The sequence below is a fragment of the Miscanthus floridulus genome, chromosome 7 (assembly GCF_019320115.1).
Source record: "Miscanthus floridulus cultivar M001 chromosome 7, ASM1932011v1, whole genome shotgun sequence".
Taxonomy (NCBI): domain Eukaryota; kingdom Viridiplantae; phylum Streptophyta; class Magnoliopsida; order Poales; family Poaceae; genus Miscanthus; species Miscanthus floridulus.
The window spans coordinates 28,808,672-28,825,549 of NC_089586.1; the positions used below are offsets into that span (position 1 = coordinate 28,808,672).

General features: G+C 38.6%; 1 non-coding gene across 1 annotated transcript; it reads left to right on the forward strand.

Moving 5' to 3' along the window:
* Positions 1–8,976: 8,976 nt before the first annotated feature.
* Positions 8,977–9,083, forward strand: LOC136468147 (small nucleolar RNA R71). Its single transcript, XR_010761687.1, has one exon. It is a non-coding gene; the product is annotated as a small nucleolar RNA R71 (small nucleolar RNA).
* Positions 9,084–16,878: the final 7,795 nt, after the last annotated feature.

Here is a 16,878-nt window from a genome sequence, read left to right on the forward strand (position 1 = left end):
ATAGAAATGGTAGGATTTTTAAGTCAGAACTATATCACACCTCACAACAACTTAGTCAACATGATTGTCCTATTAGAATATTTTCCCACAAGCATAAGTGTATGTATATGGAACAAACTTTGTGCAAGTTTCTATCTTAAACATGTTATGAACATGTCACTTTTCAAAATTTTAAGTATGGTGAATAGGGGCATTGTTCATCAGGAGAAGATATTAGGGATAAATTGAGTTTAATTTTAGTGATCAAGATTTATGTTTGTTTAAACTTAAAGTTAGAGGGAGTTGAGGGTTGTGTTGCATAAACCATCATTGAAGATGAAGGAGATACGAGAAGTCAGAGATGGGTTGGCTAAACCAAAGGTCTAGCCAATCCTCTTTGGGGCCATCTGTTCTGTCCTTCTGCACGTTGGATCATTTGATGTTGTGCAACATGTTGGGGGATCTCGAATGTGTGTTAGTTATGCTTGAGAGATCTTTCCCACACTTATTGTTGTACCTGCTTTTTATTTAACAAAGAAAAACAAAATAGAAATAGACAAGAGCTCTACCAGTTGAAACACTAGGGAGCCTTAATTTTATTATTATTACTTTTATTTTTGTTATTTATTATTACTATTATTATTATTATTATTATTATTATTTATTCCATTTTATGGGTTCACCCAACTTTCTATCATTTAGCATAAACAAGGCTAAGGTAAAGTTTGAAAAATAAACATAGCCTTGATTTATCTCTATAATAGATTAGTTCCATTGTTTATGAAAGTAATACTCAATGTTCATTAATCAAATTTCAACACCATGTCAAATTTTGATTAAGAAAGGCTATTTTAACCTAAGCACCATGCTTAATTAAAAAGCCTATAGATGTAACTTAAGAATACACCTAAACCCAAGCATATGTCATGAACAAAGGAAGCATGAACTGGTATAAGCAAGTTTATATTTTCATGGAGACAAACATGATTAAAATGTGTTGATGAACATTTTATTTACCTTTGCATACCTAAGTTATTACCAGCAGCATTTATAGATGGAAGCTTTGAAGCTGCTGTAGGGATGGCTGTATATGGTCCATCTCAGGTTATCACCAAGGTTAGGTCACACACACAACTAGTGTGTATGGACCATGGGCTTTAGTGATAGCAAAGGTGTAGAAGAGGAGAATGCTCCTTCTTTCTCTTCTTCTCTTTTCTCTATCTATTTTTATCATTTATTTTTTTATAATAGATTTTTTTTCTTATGAGAGTTTTATTTTGAAGTAAGAATTCAAAATTTTAATCTAGAAATATTTATTTTGAATTTTAAAGATAGCTACCGATTTACCTTCGGCAAGGGCTCACCATTTTAAGTCCGTTGAGCAGGACTTCTCCATTACATTTTATCTTGAATTGGCATAATCTCATCCTGGATATGGATAAGGATAATTGCACTTTTTGTTTTCGCCATACCATCTTGATCTTCATGTGGTTTGCATTGGCGGATGTGTGATCATGTTTCTTTTGATCAAGGTTTCATCCCTACATAGGTTTAGTGGACAATACATACCCGAGGGATTTATGAATGTTTTGAAACAATAGTGGTTAATGTTACGGGCTAAAGGTTTTCCTCTATGCTAAATAAAAGTGGTGTTCATATACGTTCAATTAGCAAAGAGAGCCCTTTCTTTTTTAGATTCAAAACCTTTGTTTATTCAAAGTTCACCAAATGAGTTTTGATTTATTTCTGTTATGAATTCATCTCAAGGACTTACCCACATGAATTTGATAATATCCTACACGGGTTAGTCCATGCATGCAACCAGAGTCTATATTTAGCAGTTTCAGTTCAAAAATCAAACTAGACTCCATGTCCAATTTGATTAAGGTAGGCTAATTAACCTAAGCACCATGCTTAATTTAAATAGCATTTGGAAGCATGATAATTACATCCAAACTAAGCACCATGCCTAATTTAAAAGGTGTACGACCAACATCCAAACCAAAGCATACTAGAATAGAAAAAAGATGCATGAAAGTAACATGAGATTCACTTAAACAGGAGGTCAGAACTTTGAATGGTGAACTAGAGAACCATTATTGTTTTATATATGTAGGCAATGCAAACAGGGTGGATGAGTTGAATTTAAACAAGCATGCCATGGTTTTGGAAAGGAAATTAAATGAGTGACATGCATGCAAACATCAGTGGTAGAAAGAAACTAAAAATAGGAAAGATGTGTTTGTGTTGGTTCTCACATACCTTGCTTAATTGTACCATCTCCCACAATTTGTGATTGAATTCTGAGTGATGTAATGTAGTTGTTCCATCACATATGATGCTTGTTTTTCACTTAATGGTGACCTTCTCTCTTTCATTCTCCCCACACTTGGACTTTTGTGAAAATCAAGTGTGTAGTGTTGGGGGTCTCCTTTTGAGTGTCGTATCACCAAAGGTCATCACGGTATGTAGTCAATGTAGCTCTCATGATTTTGAGCATCGTATGTCCCCTATTCTTCTTGATCTTAACATGTCATGGTTAGAAAACAAGAATACCTGAAGGTGCATACTAACTTGAAAACATGATCTTGCTGTTATTGATAAGAAAAAGTTGTGTGTGTTTTTTATGATAATCCAGAGTATCTCCCGACAGTGCTTAGTTTATGGTCATAAGCTGTGATTGGCTTCGAAGGTGGGGGCTCTAAGAACTCGTCCTAAGGAGCAGAAAGATATATATATATATATATATATATATATATATATATATATATATATATATATATATATATATATATATATATATATATATATATATATATATATATTGAATGGAAGGGCTACATGGTGAAAAAGAATAGAAAGAATAACATTTTTTTGAAAGGAAAGATAAAACACAAGGATACATGGGTGAACTAGGTTCAGAGATAATTACGACAACCGTTCCCCAGCAACGGCGCTAGAAATGCTTATTGGTATTTCTTAACACATACAGAAATAATCTGAAAGCACATGGAATTACCATTGTAGCATTTCACCCGAAAGGATTCAGGGTATCGTATTTCCTCAGGGAACGGGTGTGTAAGAGTCTCTTAACTAGTTCACCTAAGATAACAAGAAGAAAGATAACTCGGGTAGCGAGGTTTTCTAGGGATAAAGATCCTAAGCTAAGATAGCTTTGCCACTACATACTTACTTCGAGCACCGGATCGCACCTGGTCTGCTAAGCGTGGTCAGCCTATAGCCTATGTCGAACCTAGACATAGGGGAATACGAGGGACGGACAGGGCTATCACCACCTGCCGCCTACTCCTCAACCATGGGAACAAGGTAAACGAAGGTAGCCTCTAGCCTAGACACCACGTCTATGCTATCGACTACTACTCTAGCACCGTATAGGGTTATCCATCTTTATCAGGAGCCCTCTACTAGAGTATCCGCTATGAGAACGGATGATGAACCCACAAGTAAATAGTAAACAAGACTAACTTAAAGTAGAACTCACCACCGAAGATAAACACAAACCTTTGCACTCCAAATAGTACTAGATTCACCAAGGTACAAATGAAGAGGGAGCCAACATTCTCGATATTCCTTCCGCTATGTGTACAATGGGCCCCAAGTACACAAATGGGGGTAGCTATTAATTCTGGTACTTCTCCATCTCTTTTCCTTCCTCACTCACTCCCTAAACTAAGCAAAGAGGTAAGATATGAAAGTGGAGCTCCTCCTCTTCTTGCTACATTGTGTATCTTGTGTTGTGTGCTTCCCAAGTGTGTTGAGAGAGGGAGGGGTACCCCTCTATTTATACAAGAGCAAGGCGGTGCTTCTATCTATCTTTGGTGTGAAAGCATTGGATGCATCACCTCAGCATGGGAGCATGCCACCGTTAGAGTGAGGCGTGATTGAGCAGCGTCGGCAGGGGGTCGGTCGCCCCTTGACCGTGGCCACTCGCCTCCGCCTTTGCCTGGTAGGGCATGGGCTAGACATGGATCCCTGCTCCATGGTGTTTTGCCCAGTTTACACAAAGTTGATGGACGTCTTCCTTGTTCCTTTGCGCAAATCAGCGTCGGAAAGCACCTTTCGGTGAATTATTCCATGTATTTGTGTTTGTGACCTACAAAATAATGTTCTCCAAATACATGTGGAACTTGGTTAGTAGTAAATGCATATGTGATCAAGATTGCTTATTTCTCTTCTTTTTGTGTCTTAATTGGCGGTCGGATTTAGTCGTTAAGGACCGCCAACATTTTCCTAGCCTAAATATCATGTTTGGCTCTGGTAGGAATTGAAGCTTTGTCATATAGGAACTCATCATGTTGCCTTTTTATGTTTTTCAAAGGAAATCTCTAGAATTTTAGTATCACTTCAAACAAGATAAATAGCAGCTCAGACCTTCTAATATCATATCCGTCAATTACCTAAATTTAGATCAAACATTGCTACCCACGAGTTTCAAGTTCAGAGTAAATTCTTATGTCAAAACAATTTTATCCAAAACTCAGGAGAATTTAAGGCTAAAAACCGGGTACTTGAAAGGAATTATAATAGAGCAACTATTCATCATTTCCATTGTGAACCATCATCTTCAAGTTCTTTTTATTTATTCGCTCTTAAAAATAGAAATTTAAAGCAAACTTTATACACAATCTTTTTATTTGGTTTTCATCATTTTTTAGATCACACCTTACTATATATATAAAAGACAAAGATAAATTTTTATTTTGTTTTTAGTTATGCAACTTTTTTTAATATAAAAGATAAATGCGAAAATAAATAAAGAAAAGGAAAAAGGAAACAAAATACTAGAAAAAGAAAAGTTACCTTAGATAATGGGGATCCTCCTCCCCCAAGCTGGGTGTTGCCAAAATCCTTCAGAATGGCTTGTTGAAGTTGAATTTCTAGAACAAGTAGTTCCGGTTCTCATTCTCCTGCTGCTGATGCTGCTAGATGTTGGTGATGCGGTCTCCCATTTTCTGCTTGCCACTAGCAGTGCCGATGAAGTTGGTCCTGGATGTCTTGCTGTGTCTCCTCGATGGTGGTCAACCTGGTGTCAAGGCAGGAATGCTCCATCTGCTGGTCATGGTGACCCATTGGCTGATCATGATAGCCACGAGCAGAGAAGGACATATGTCCTCCCTAGTGGCCGCTTGAAACTTCTTCATATGGCTGCTGCTGATAGTAGTCGAAGTTGCCATATTGCCATTGCTCACTTGAGCCCTGCAACTAGGAGCTCTCAGTGTGCTGAGGAGCGGGTTGCTCCAAACCAGCATGCGTGGGCTAGTGCATGTGGGAGGAACCTGGCTGGTCCCTCCTGCATCGCTGGTGAAAGCCGGTCCCTCTAGAATTGGGTCATCACCACGGTACTGAGGCTGTGGGTTGTGAGTGATTCTCGCAGAAGCACTTCTACGAGGTGCTGCCTCCTTAACCTATAAATCAAAGATAAAAGAATCCACCGCATACAAACCGAGGTTCCAGTCTGATATCGGAATCTCGGTTGTATAGTCCATGTACATCATGACAAGTTTTCCATCCTTATTCTTTTTTAACATTTGTGCTTGGACAAAATATTCATAGTTGATATACCAACGAAGAATGTCATCAATGTAAACAACAGAAGTATTTTCCAAACGACCCAAATTTTTGGCTGTTTGGGTGACCAGAGAAGTACACCCAACATCTCCCTTAAGTTCAAGAATCTCTTTCCATTGTTTCATCATAAATTTGACCGGTGAAACATTTCTTCTCTTAACCATGGCATAGAGCAGCTTAAGTTCATCATTCCTTATAGTGCGAAAATCATTTCTAGGAAATAAAGAAAATCCTAGCCATTTATGCAAAAAGCGTAGGGTAGGGTGATGAGTTTCATCTGTACGAGGATGGTAACAAGTAAGTTTTTTAGATATTTCTCTCCAAAATTTCATCCTATCAAAATCTTGTATAGCGGTGTCTACATCAACTACACACTGAGCATGGAATCCTAGAATCTCACTAAAATTCTTCCAGGGAACAGAAAAGTCTTTCCCAAACAGTCTAAATGTAACTTCAAAATCAGTGGTTTGCAAGGTGCATAGAAATTTTAGTGTTAAGAGTTTAGACCCCGGCTCATCAATTTGCCAAACATTTTCTCATACAATAGTTTTAAATATGATTTCACTTTTAGTGTCCCTACCTATAGAGCACAGAAGGGCTGGGTCATAGGCAGGAGTAAGAATGAACCTTCGGGTCTTCAGTTGCTTGAAGGTGTCTTTCTCCGTCTTGTTCCAGAGCTTGAGCTACTTCCTCTTCTAGAAGAATATTCCCTTTATCATGGGAAGACTAGGATGGTGCTCCGACAGCGGGAGATGGAGTATCAATCTACATGTCGGTGTTCGCTTGGGATGAAGAGCTTCTCGTCAAATGGAACAATGCCGCCCACTTGAGCTTGCCCAAATACTTGCTCATCTTCCTGCAAAATAAACACAAGACAACATAACTCGTGGAATAGGTTAGGAAAATAGAAATGTCAGTGGTTAGCCATCCTAGAGTCAGTCGTTCGAGGGTCAGTTATCCGAGGTTGCCTAATGAATTTTTCTAATCAAGATTTTGGCAAAACTTCCCCCTTAATTCTATTCATTTTTCCTCTCAATTTTAACAACACTTCCACTCTTAAACCTTCTCACTTCTACTCTTAATTTCTCTCACCCTTGCTCAAAATTTAGCAACACTTCCACTCTAAAACTTCCTAATTCTAAAATCACTTCTACTAAGTGAATTTTCAAACTATGAAATTGGAGTTTGGAATTTTGAACTTGGGATGCTTGATTGCAGTTGTGGTTGTGCCCGAGAGCAAGCAGGAAGGGTGGTATTTATAGGTGGCATTGGCATAGGCTGGCCGGCCAAGTGGTGGGGCTGGCTAGCCCCACATAGTGGCCAAATGGCCTCCCCATCCTCCTAATGCTTCTTTACTTCATGGTTAAGCAACGTGAGTGCTCCTTTCGGTGGCAATGCATCCTAGATGGTGCAGATTGGAGATGGAGGTGGAAACAGAGGTGATGGAAGTGATGGATGGTGGTTGAGTGGGCCCCATATGTCTATATTTCTACTGTATACTCACATATATATATGTTATAAAAATATTTTATAATACTATGAAATATAAGAGGATGAATGGATGGTATTTTTAGATTTTTATGCCTCTATAGTAAATATTTATTATGGGTTTTTTATGCTCCGTAAAACTTATTTACATGGGGCTTGGATTTATATAATGCCATGATAAGAATTTTTTATTGTCTAATGTAGATATTAAAAAGTAAATATGCTAAGATAAAATGATTAATGCAATGTGAAAAGTAAATATAGATAACTACCTATTTTACCTCCCGGTGAGGGATTAGGATTTTAAGTCTGCCAAATCGGACTTCTCTAGTTGCATTTATTCCTCAGGTGCATTGGTTGGTCTTGGAGATTGAGACCTTGATGGTTGCACTAGCTTCTCTTGCCATTCCAAATTAGCGCATTGTTCTGGTCTTGGCTTGAAGGCGAATCACTCTTCCTTGCCATTGATATGGAATTTAATTTCTCCAGCTCTGACATCAATGTGTGCATTTGTAGTGCTCATGAAAGGTCTCCTAAGGATGAGGGGTGTCTTCATATCCTGCTATACGTCAAGCACTACAAAATCCACTAGAACAAAGAAGTTTTTTATTTTTACTAGAATATTTTTGGCAATTCCTGCGGGGTAGCGGACTGATTGGTTGACTAGTTGCAGACACATCAATGTTGGCGTGACTGTTGAATAGTTGAGCTTGTCAAAAACCTTCTTGGGCATGACACTGACGCTTGCTCTAAGATCACATAGCGTATTCTTGAAGTTTTGACTCCCGATCAAACAATCAATAGTGGGACATCCTGGATCCTTCTTCTTGATAGGTGATGTGTTTAGGATGGCCGCACTACACTCTTCTGTTAACTTAATTACCTCAGTGGTGGACAGTGGTCTTTTGCTATTGAGGATGTCTCAGAGATACTTTGCATAGGTAGTACCTGTATGGCATCTAGTAGAAGAATATTGATATATAATTTTTGAATTACCTCTACAAACTTCATGAACTGCTCATCCATTTTAACCTTTTGATTTCTACATGGAAACGGTAGGAAGGTGGTGTCATGAAAATCTTGCATCATTTCTTGTGCTTGTGGCTCAACTTCTTCAACTTCATCGTCCTTCCTCTCCTCTTGTGCTGCTGCCGGTGTCTTACCTATCCTCATCGGATATGGCGGATCATGAGGAGTCTTGCCACCTCTTGTGGTTATGGCGTTGACCTTCTCAAGGTTAGTAGCAATAGGCAGAGCAGCAGCCAACTGGGCTAGTTATGATTCTATTTTTTTTATTATAGCCAAGTTGGTCTTTGATGGCAGAAGAAAAGCTATCCATTTTAGTATTTATGTTTTCTAGAACCTTATCATTAAAAACAAGGTTTTTAGAAATATTTTCATTAAGCTTGGCTTGTCCTAAGATTAGGTCTCTCAAAGATGGTTGCTTAGGTTTAGGAGAATAATTACCTGGGTACTTACCTTGGTAAGTTAACCGTTGTTGTTGTTGACTCCATCCTTGTCTATGTTGTTGTGGAGTAAAATTGTTGATGACAATATTTGCGTCTTCTTGATATTTGGGGAAATCAACCCCCATATATTCTCCACATACATTTTGAGAATTAAAAGCATCTTGAATGGCCTGATGATCTTTCTCGTAATTGGCTCGCTGGTCAAGCCAATTCAATAGTACATCCATTTTAGTTGACAGTGCACACACCACTTCTAGTACTTCTTCGCTCTTATTAAATGCTTGAATATTGCATTGAGACCAACCTTGATTAGAGGCTATCTTTTTCCATGAGAGTTTCAACTTTTCTAAGGGTGAGTGACATAAATGATCCTCCAGTAGTAGCATCGAGCTGTTCATGAGCTTTTTGAGTTAATCCATGGTAAAAGCTTTGCATGAGCAACCAATCTTCCATCCCATGATGAGGATAATCTAAAATGTATTCTTGGAAATGTTTCTATGCTTCTAGAATGGTCTCTCCTTTCTGTTGTTGGAAGTTGGAAATCTTTCCTCTTAAGGCATTGGTCTTGCCTATAGAAAAAACTTTACTAGAAAGGCCTTCGAACATCTTGCCCACTTGTTGATGTTATCATTGTTGGTGTAGAACCACTACTTCGCCCTTCCCACTAGAGAGAATGGAAAGAGGCAGAGTAGTATGATGTCTTGAGCAACGTCCTTGATGGTGATTGTGCTGCTTATCTCCAGGAAATTCTGAAGATGAGCACTAGCATCTTCATGTGCCTTTCTGCTGAATGGAGTAGCTTGCACCATGTTGATGAGGCTTGGCTTGAGCTCGAACTCAAGGATGTTGGTTTTGAGTGTTGGTCCAGTGCGAATGTTCTCAATGCTTGGAGCAGAGAATTCACGCAGAGTCTTTTCAGCCATAGCTTCAAAAACTAGTGTTGAGCTCCTCTTGATTGGTTTGATTGTGATTGATGGAGATTATCAGTGAATCACAACCAATTCTGCAATACCCTATATAAGATAAAAACAAAGACAAACAAGGGTAAGCCTACTAAACTAGTGGTATAAAGTTATGATCTTGTCTATAAGTATTTATTTGATCAATTCTCTTAGCCTTATGCCCCTCCCTAGCAATGGCGCTAGAAATGCTTGTTGGCATTTCTTTGCATCACTCGTTACTAAGTTGTCATCTCTAGCAATGATGGTAGAAATGCATTATTGGTAATTATTGAGAACACTTATAAATTTATATATACTAAGTAATCCGCAAGCGCACAGATAATATTCTAATGTAGCATTTCACCCGGAAGTATGCCAGGTATCATTATTTATACTTTTATCCACTGAGAGGAGCGATGGGGTGGCAAGAGATATTGACAAATATGCATACTTATGACAAGTGAAAGGCATTGATAGTAATCCAGAGATAGAAATAGATACTCATAAATATAGTGTGGCTAGGCAGGAGATTAATTAAGAGCAAAAGATTCCTAAGTCATTTCTTATTTACTAAGTCTTTTGTACACCCAAGTATACACTCTCATCTATAGCATAATTAACTTTGGGTCTATGCATAAGGAACATTACTAAGGAAGATCAAGAACAGAGCTTGACTCCCTTCGCAACCAGGTTCTACTTGCTCTACAAATGGGGAGTAGACTACAAAGGACTCAACGGGAGTGTCACATCCATGATCTACTACATGACCTAGAGTGTAGAATGCATCTGCAGGTAAATAATATTTAAGCACCACGCTTACATAATGTTGACCACTCAACTCACTCGAGTATTGAGCTAAGCGCTTTGCGAACATATGCATAAATTCATCATCAATCATAACTATATCAAGCATATAACTAGAGCAAACTAGGAATATAATAAATAGCAACATAGTATTAAAGTATCACAAAGTCATAAATAAAGAGGGATACAATGGATATACCAGCCTCCGGATGGTGAATCCGCAATCCTGAGCAGTAGCCCAAACTCTACTTGAACCTTTCTAGCTAACCTATACTAGAACTTTGAAGAATTAGAGTTCTATTCTCTTCTCTCTGGAAACCCTAATTTCTGATCTGATCTTGACTTATGGCAGATTCTCCCTGAGGGAGGGTGCAGGTGCTGGAATATATAGGGCGGATTGTCAATTCTCAACCTTTGGATCAAACCGACTTGAATAAACGGCATAGATGCAATCTAGGAGGCGGTACAGAACCGACATAAGAATGGGGGGCTGACAGGTGGGCCCCAGGGCCAGTCGGCCTACAGGTTGGGCTGACCGAGCCCACCTGGTGGCGTCTCAGCCTCCGCTTTGGTGTGGTATCCTCTCGAGTCTTCTAGAACCTTCTATGGTTGTTTTTGCTACGGATAAGTGCGATTTGATTTGATAATTTGATCCACCTTGACGGGTTTCTAGATAAACCCTGCTGAAAACATAAATTCACCAAAACTCATGGAAATTGTTAGTTTAAACCCCTAAGTCTATGTTAATGATCATTTTCATGCATGATTTCAGGTTATATTGACGGTTCATGATGAATGGTAACTACCGTCAATAGCGCCCTTTCACAAAAATCCACCATCGTTCAATACGTTACTACTATATATATCCCTAAGATCTTAGATCTAAATCCATCCTGTTTCTAGGAAAATAGGGAGAAAATTTCTTGAAAGGAGAAGGGTGGTCTCTGAAATCTCAATCTACCAGGTGTGAACTCAGCCATGCACTTGTGCTTCAGGCACTTTTGGCAGGTGTTTCCATTTTTTGTGTTTTCCTGCCTTGAGACAAAGTTCAAATTTCCACACATTTCACAGAAATTTTTTCCATGGCGCCCTTTCACAAAAATCCACCGTCATTTAATACGTTACTACTTAGTAATGTCCAGTATAAAAATGAAAGAAAACTTAATGAACTAAAACATCTATTTGGAGATCTGGTTAGTTTTGGAAGGCATATGATAACTAGGTCACTGCTATGTGTGAACCCAACCATGCACTTGTGCTTCTAGCCCTTTCGGCAGTTGTTTCCATTTTTTGTGTTTTCCTGCCTTGAGACAAAGTTCAAAATTCCACACATTTCACATAAATTTTTTTCCAAGGCGCCCTTTCACAAAAATCCACCGTCATTTAATACTTCAGTACTTAGTAATGGCTAGGATAAAAATGAAAGACAACTTAATGGACTAAATATCTCTTTGGAGATCTAGTTACTTTTGCAAGGCATATAATAACCTGGTCATTGCTAGGTGTGGGAACCCAGCCATGAGAGTGTGCTTCATGCCCATTTGGCAGTTGTTTCAACATTTTGTTTTTTCCCACCTAGAGACAAAGTTCAAATTTCCACACATTTGACATCTAAATTTTCCATGGTGCCCTTTCACAAAAATCCACCATCATTTAATATGTTACTAGTTAGTAAGGGCCGGGATAAAAATTAAAGAAAACTTAATAATGGACTAAAACATCTATTTGCAGATCTGGTTAGTTTTAGAAGGCATACGATAACTAGGTCAGTACCAGGTGTGAACCCAGCCATGCACTTGTGCTTCAGGCCCTTTTAGTAGTTGTTTCCATTTTTTGTTTTTCCCTGCCTTGAGACAAATTTCAAATTTGCACACATTTCACAGACAAATTTTCCATAGCGCCCTTTTGACAAAAAATCAACCAGCATTAAATATGTTACTGGTTAGTAATGGCTAGGATAAAAATGAAAGAAAACTTAATGGACTAAAACATCTATTTGGAGATCTGGTTACTTTTGGCATGCATATAATAACCAGGTCATTGCTAGGTGTGTGAACCCAACCATCCGTACACATGTGCTTCAGGCACTTTTGGCAGTTGTTTTCATTTTTTCTTTATTCCCGCCTTGAGACAAAGTTCAAATTTTCCACACATTTGACATAAAATTTTTCCATGGCGCCCTTTCACAAAAATCCAACATCATTCAATACGTTACTACTATATATATCCCAAAGATCTCGGATCAAAATCCATCCTGTTTCTAGGAAAATAGGGAGAAAGTTTCTTGAAAGGAGAAGGGTGGTTTCTGATATCTCAATTTGCCAGGTGTGAAATCAGCCATGCACTTGTGCTTCAGGCAATTTTGGCAGTTATTTCCATTTTTTGTTTTTTCCTCCCTTGAGACAAAGTTCAAATTTTCACACATTTGACATAAAATTTTTCCATGGCGCCCTTTCACAAAAATCCACCATCATTAAATACATTACTACTTAGTAACGGCCAGTATAAAAATGAAAGAAAACTTAATAATGGACTAAAACATCTATTTGGAGATCTGGTTAGTTTTGGAAGCCATATGATAACTTGGTCACTACCAGGTGTGAACCCAGCCATACCCTTGTGCTTCAGGCCCTTTCAGCAGTTGTTTCTATTTTCTGTTTTTCCCAGCCTTGAGACAAAGTTCAAATTTCCAGACATTTCACACACAAATTTTCCATAGCGCCTTTGACATAAAATCAACCAACATTAAATACGTTACTAGTTAGTAATGGCCAGGATAAAAATGAAAGAAAACTCAATGGACTAAAACATCTATTTAGAGGTCTTGTTACTTTTGGAAGGCCTATAATAACTAGGTCATTGCCAAGTGTGTGAACCTAGCCATACACTTGCATCAAGTACTTTTGGCAGTTGTTTTCATTTTCTGTTTTTCCCGCCTTGAGACAAAGTTCAAATTTCCACACATTTGACATAAAATTTTTCCATGGCGCCCTTTCACAAAAATCCACCATCATTCATTAGATTACTACTATATATATCCCTAAGATCTCAGATCCAAATCCATCCTGTTTCTAGTAAAATAGGGAGAAAATTTCTTGAAGGGCGAAGGATGGTCTCTGAAATCTCAATCTGCTAGGTGTGAACTCAGCAATGCACATGTGCTTTAGGGACTTTTGGCAGTTGTTTCTATTTTTTGTGTCTTCCTGCCTTGAGACAAAGTTCAAATTTCCACACATTTAACATAAAATTTTTCCATGGTGCCCTTTCACAAAAATCCACCATCATAATTTCCACACATTTCACATACAAATTTTCCATAACACCCTTTCACAAAAAATCAACCAACATTTAATACGTTACTAGTTAGTACTGGCCAGGATAAAAATGAAAGAAAATTAATGGGCTAAAACATCTATTTGGAGATCTTGTTAATTTTGGAAGGCATATAATAACCAGGTCTTTGCCAGGTGTGTGAACCCAGCCATACACATGTGCTTCAGGCACTTTTAGCAGTTGTTTTCATTTTTTGTTTTATTCCACCTTGAGACAAAGTTCAAATCTGCACACATTTGTCATAAAAATTTTCCATGGCATTCTTTCACCAAAATCCACCATCATTCAATATGTCACTACTATATATATCCCTAAGATCTTAGATCCAAATCCATCCTGTTTCTAGGAAAATAGGAAGAAAATTTCTTGAAAGGAGAAAGGTGGTCTCTTTGAAATCTCAATTTGCCAAGTGTGAACTCAGCCATGCACTTGTGCTTCAGGCACTTTTGGCAGTTATTTCCATTTTTTGTGTTTTGCTGCCTTGAGACAAAGTTCAAATTTCCACACATTTCACATAAATTTTTTCCAAGGCATATAATAACTTGGTCATTACCAGGTGTGGGAACCCAACCATGCACATGTGCTTCACGCCCATTTGGCAGTTGTTTCAATATTTTGTTTTTTCCGGCCTGGAGACAGAGTTCAAATTTCCACACATTTGACATACAAATTTTCCATGGTGCCCTTTGACAAAAATCCACCATCATTTAATATGTTACTAGTTAGTAATGGCTAGGATAAAAATGAAAGAAAACTTAATGGACTTAAACATCTGTTTCGAGATCCTGTTACTTTTGGCAGGCATGTAGTAACCTGGCCATTGCTAGGTGTGCACCTAGCCATGCACTTGTGCTTCAGACCATTTCAGCAATTGTTTCAATTTTTTGTTTTTCTCTCCTTGAGACAAAATCCAAATTTCCACACATTTTTATGGTGCCCTTTCACAAAAAACCACAATCATTTAATATGTTAGTACTTAGTAATGACCACGATAAAAATGAGAGAAAACTTAATGGACTAAAATGACTCATTGGAGATCTAGTTACTTTGCAAGGTGTTGGTATATTTAAACGCACACAGATAAATCCGCAAGTGCATGGATGCCGATGTAGCACTTCACTATAAAGTATTCCAGAATATCGAACTTAAGGAAACGTGTGTCATGATTCAAATTTCAAATTTTGGAGAAGACGAGATCGTCTCCATGTTTTACGCTTGCGGTCTCCATGTTCTATGCATTGTTCCCATATTAATTATACATCCCATAGTGGAAAGCATGATGTTGTAGAGGCAATCACGGTTGTGTCGGGTGGAATGTCCATCTCGCATATAGGTTTTTACGTGGTAACAAAATTAATTTTTATTTATCCAACTACTAATTTCTATGCGACGAGTCGGTGCAAAAAACTTTTTTGCACAGCTTGATCATTGTTTCTATGCATCCAATCGGCCATCACGTGCCATGATTCAAATTTCAAATTTATAAATTTTAAAAATTTTCAAAAAATATTCACAATGGATTTTGAATCATGCACAAAAATGTCAGAAGTTCAATGGTGAAAGCCGTTTTTGAATTGGATGCTTCGTTGAGGAATTATAATAAAAAACGAAAGAAATTATATTGGATGCGTGCATGCATGCATGCGTCAGCTTTGTCAGGTTGTGTCAGCTGGAAGTCCTGCTCACGCTAAAGGTTTCTATGTGGTAACAAATTAATTTTAAATCATCTAACTATTGATTTTTGTGCAACGTCATGATAAAAAAATTTCCTCGTAGCTTGACATGGGCTTTTATGTATTTGAATTAGCTGGGTTCACAGGTCTCCCACCTGCACGTGCGCGTCAGCTCCGTGGACCTGAATGGTTGGGCTAGATAGGGTGGCTGGCTAGGGCACTCCATTAGCTATTGGAAGCCCCAGGCTCCCAATATCCCAGCCCATATTCATGTGATGTCAACTTAAACTATGTTTGTGAGTGAAATGCTCGACATTACAGTTTAGCCGTATTTAGTTTAGTGGTTCTTCATACACTAGTATAGAATGGGCTTTAGTCCCAGGTCACGCGGGACTAAAATAAACTTTGGGACTAAAAAAATAATTTGAATCTAGGGACCTCTAACCCCATACGTAGCTTCCTTACCAACTCAACTTGAACTATGTTTGCGATGCGTGAGATTCAAACCTAGGACCTCTAACCCCGCATGTAGCTTCGTTACCAACTCAACCACACAAGGCACGTGACCAAGTCCTGGGTGTTCTCCTTTAGAATTCATCCATGGGGGATCTTTAGTCAGTGACATCAACCTAGTCCCGATTGTGTCACCACTAGGGACTAAAGATCGACTTTTAGTCTTGGTTGGTGTTACCAACAGGGACAAAAGGGCAATCCGGTGCCCATGAAATTTGGACTCGGGACTAATGCTCACATTAGTCTTAGGCGCCAACACGACCGAGACTAAAGGTGCGAGCCGGAGGTCATTTCTCTACTAGTGATTGTCAAGGATGGGAAAAAATTAGAAAAAGAAGGCCTAAATCTTGTTTAGCATCTTGGTTAAATTACACTAGTGGAGACTCTGTGATTTTATTCATGGACGATGCATAAAACTCAAAGAATTGTACACAATAATAGTTGGGCACTAGCTGTTGTTGGTGTTGTTTTCTCACAACTGGCATCCACTAGTAAGATATGTCCTTAGTAAGGGCCAGGATTAAAAATGAAAGAAAACATCTATTTGGAGATTGGTTACTTTTAATTGGAAGGCATATAATCACTAGGTCGTTGCCAGGTGTAAACCCAGCCATACACATGTGCTTCAGGGCCTTTTGGCAGTTGTTTTTATTTTTTGTTTTTTCCCGCCTTGAGACTAACTTGAAATTTTCACACGCATATTTTCCATGGCGCCCTTTCATACAAATCCGCCATTATTTATTATGTTACTAGTTAGTAATGGCCAGGATAAAAATCAAAGAAAACTTAATGGACTAAAGTATCTATTTGGAGATCTGGTTACTTTTGGAAGGCATATAATAACCAGGTGTTGGGGACCAATACTAGGGTACCTGAAGAGGAGGGGCTAATAGTCATTATACGTTAATCCATCTAGGCAGTCAAGGGTGCGACTATAGCTCCAGCCGACACCGAGGCTGTGGGCTCCGCCTCGTCTGACCTCTGGCCACGGGCTCCGCCTCGCCTAACCCTAAGGTCGTGTGCTCCGCCTCGCCCGACCTCTGGCCGCGGGCTCCGCCTCGCCTGACCCTAAGGTCGTGCGATCCGCCT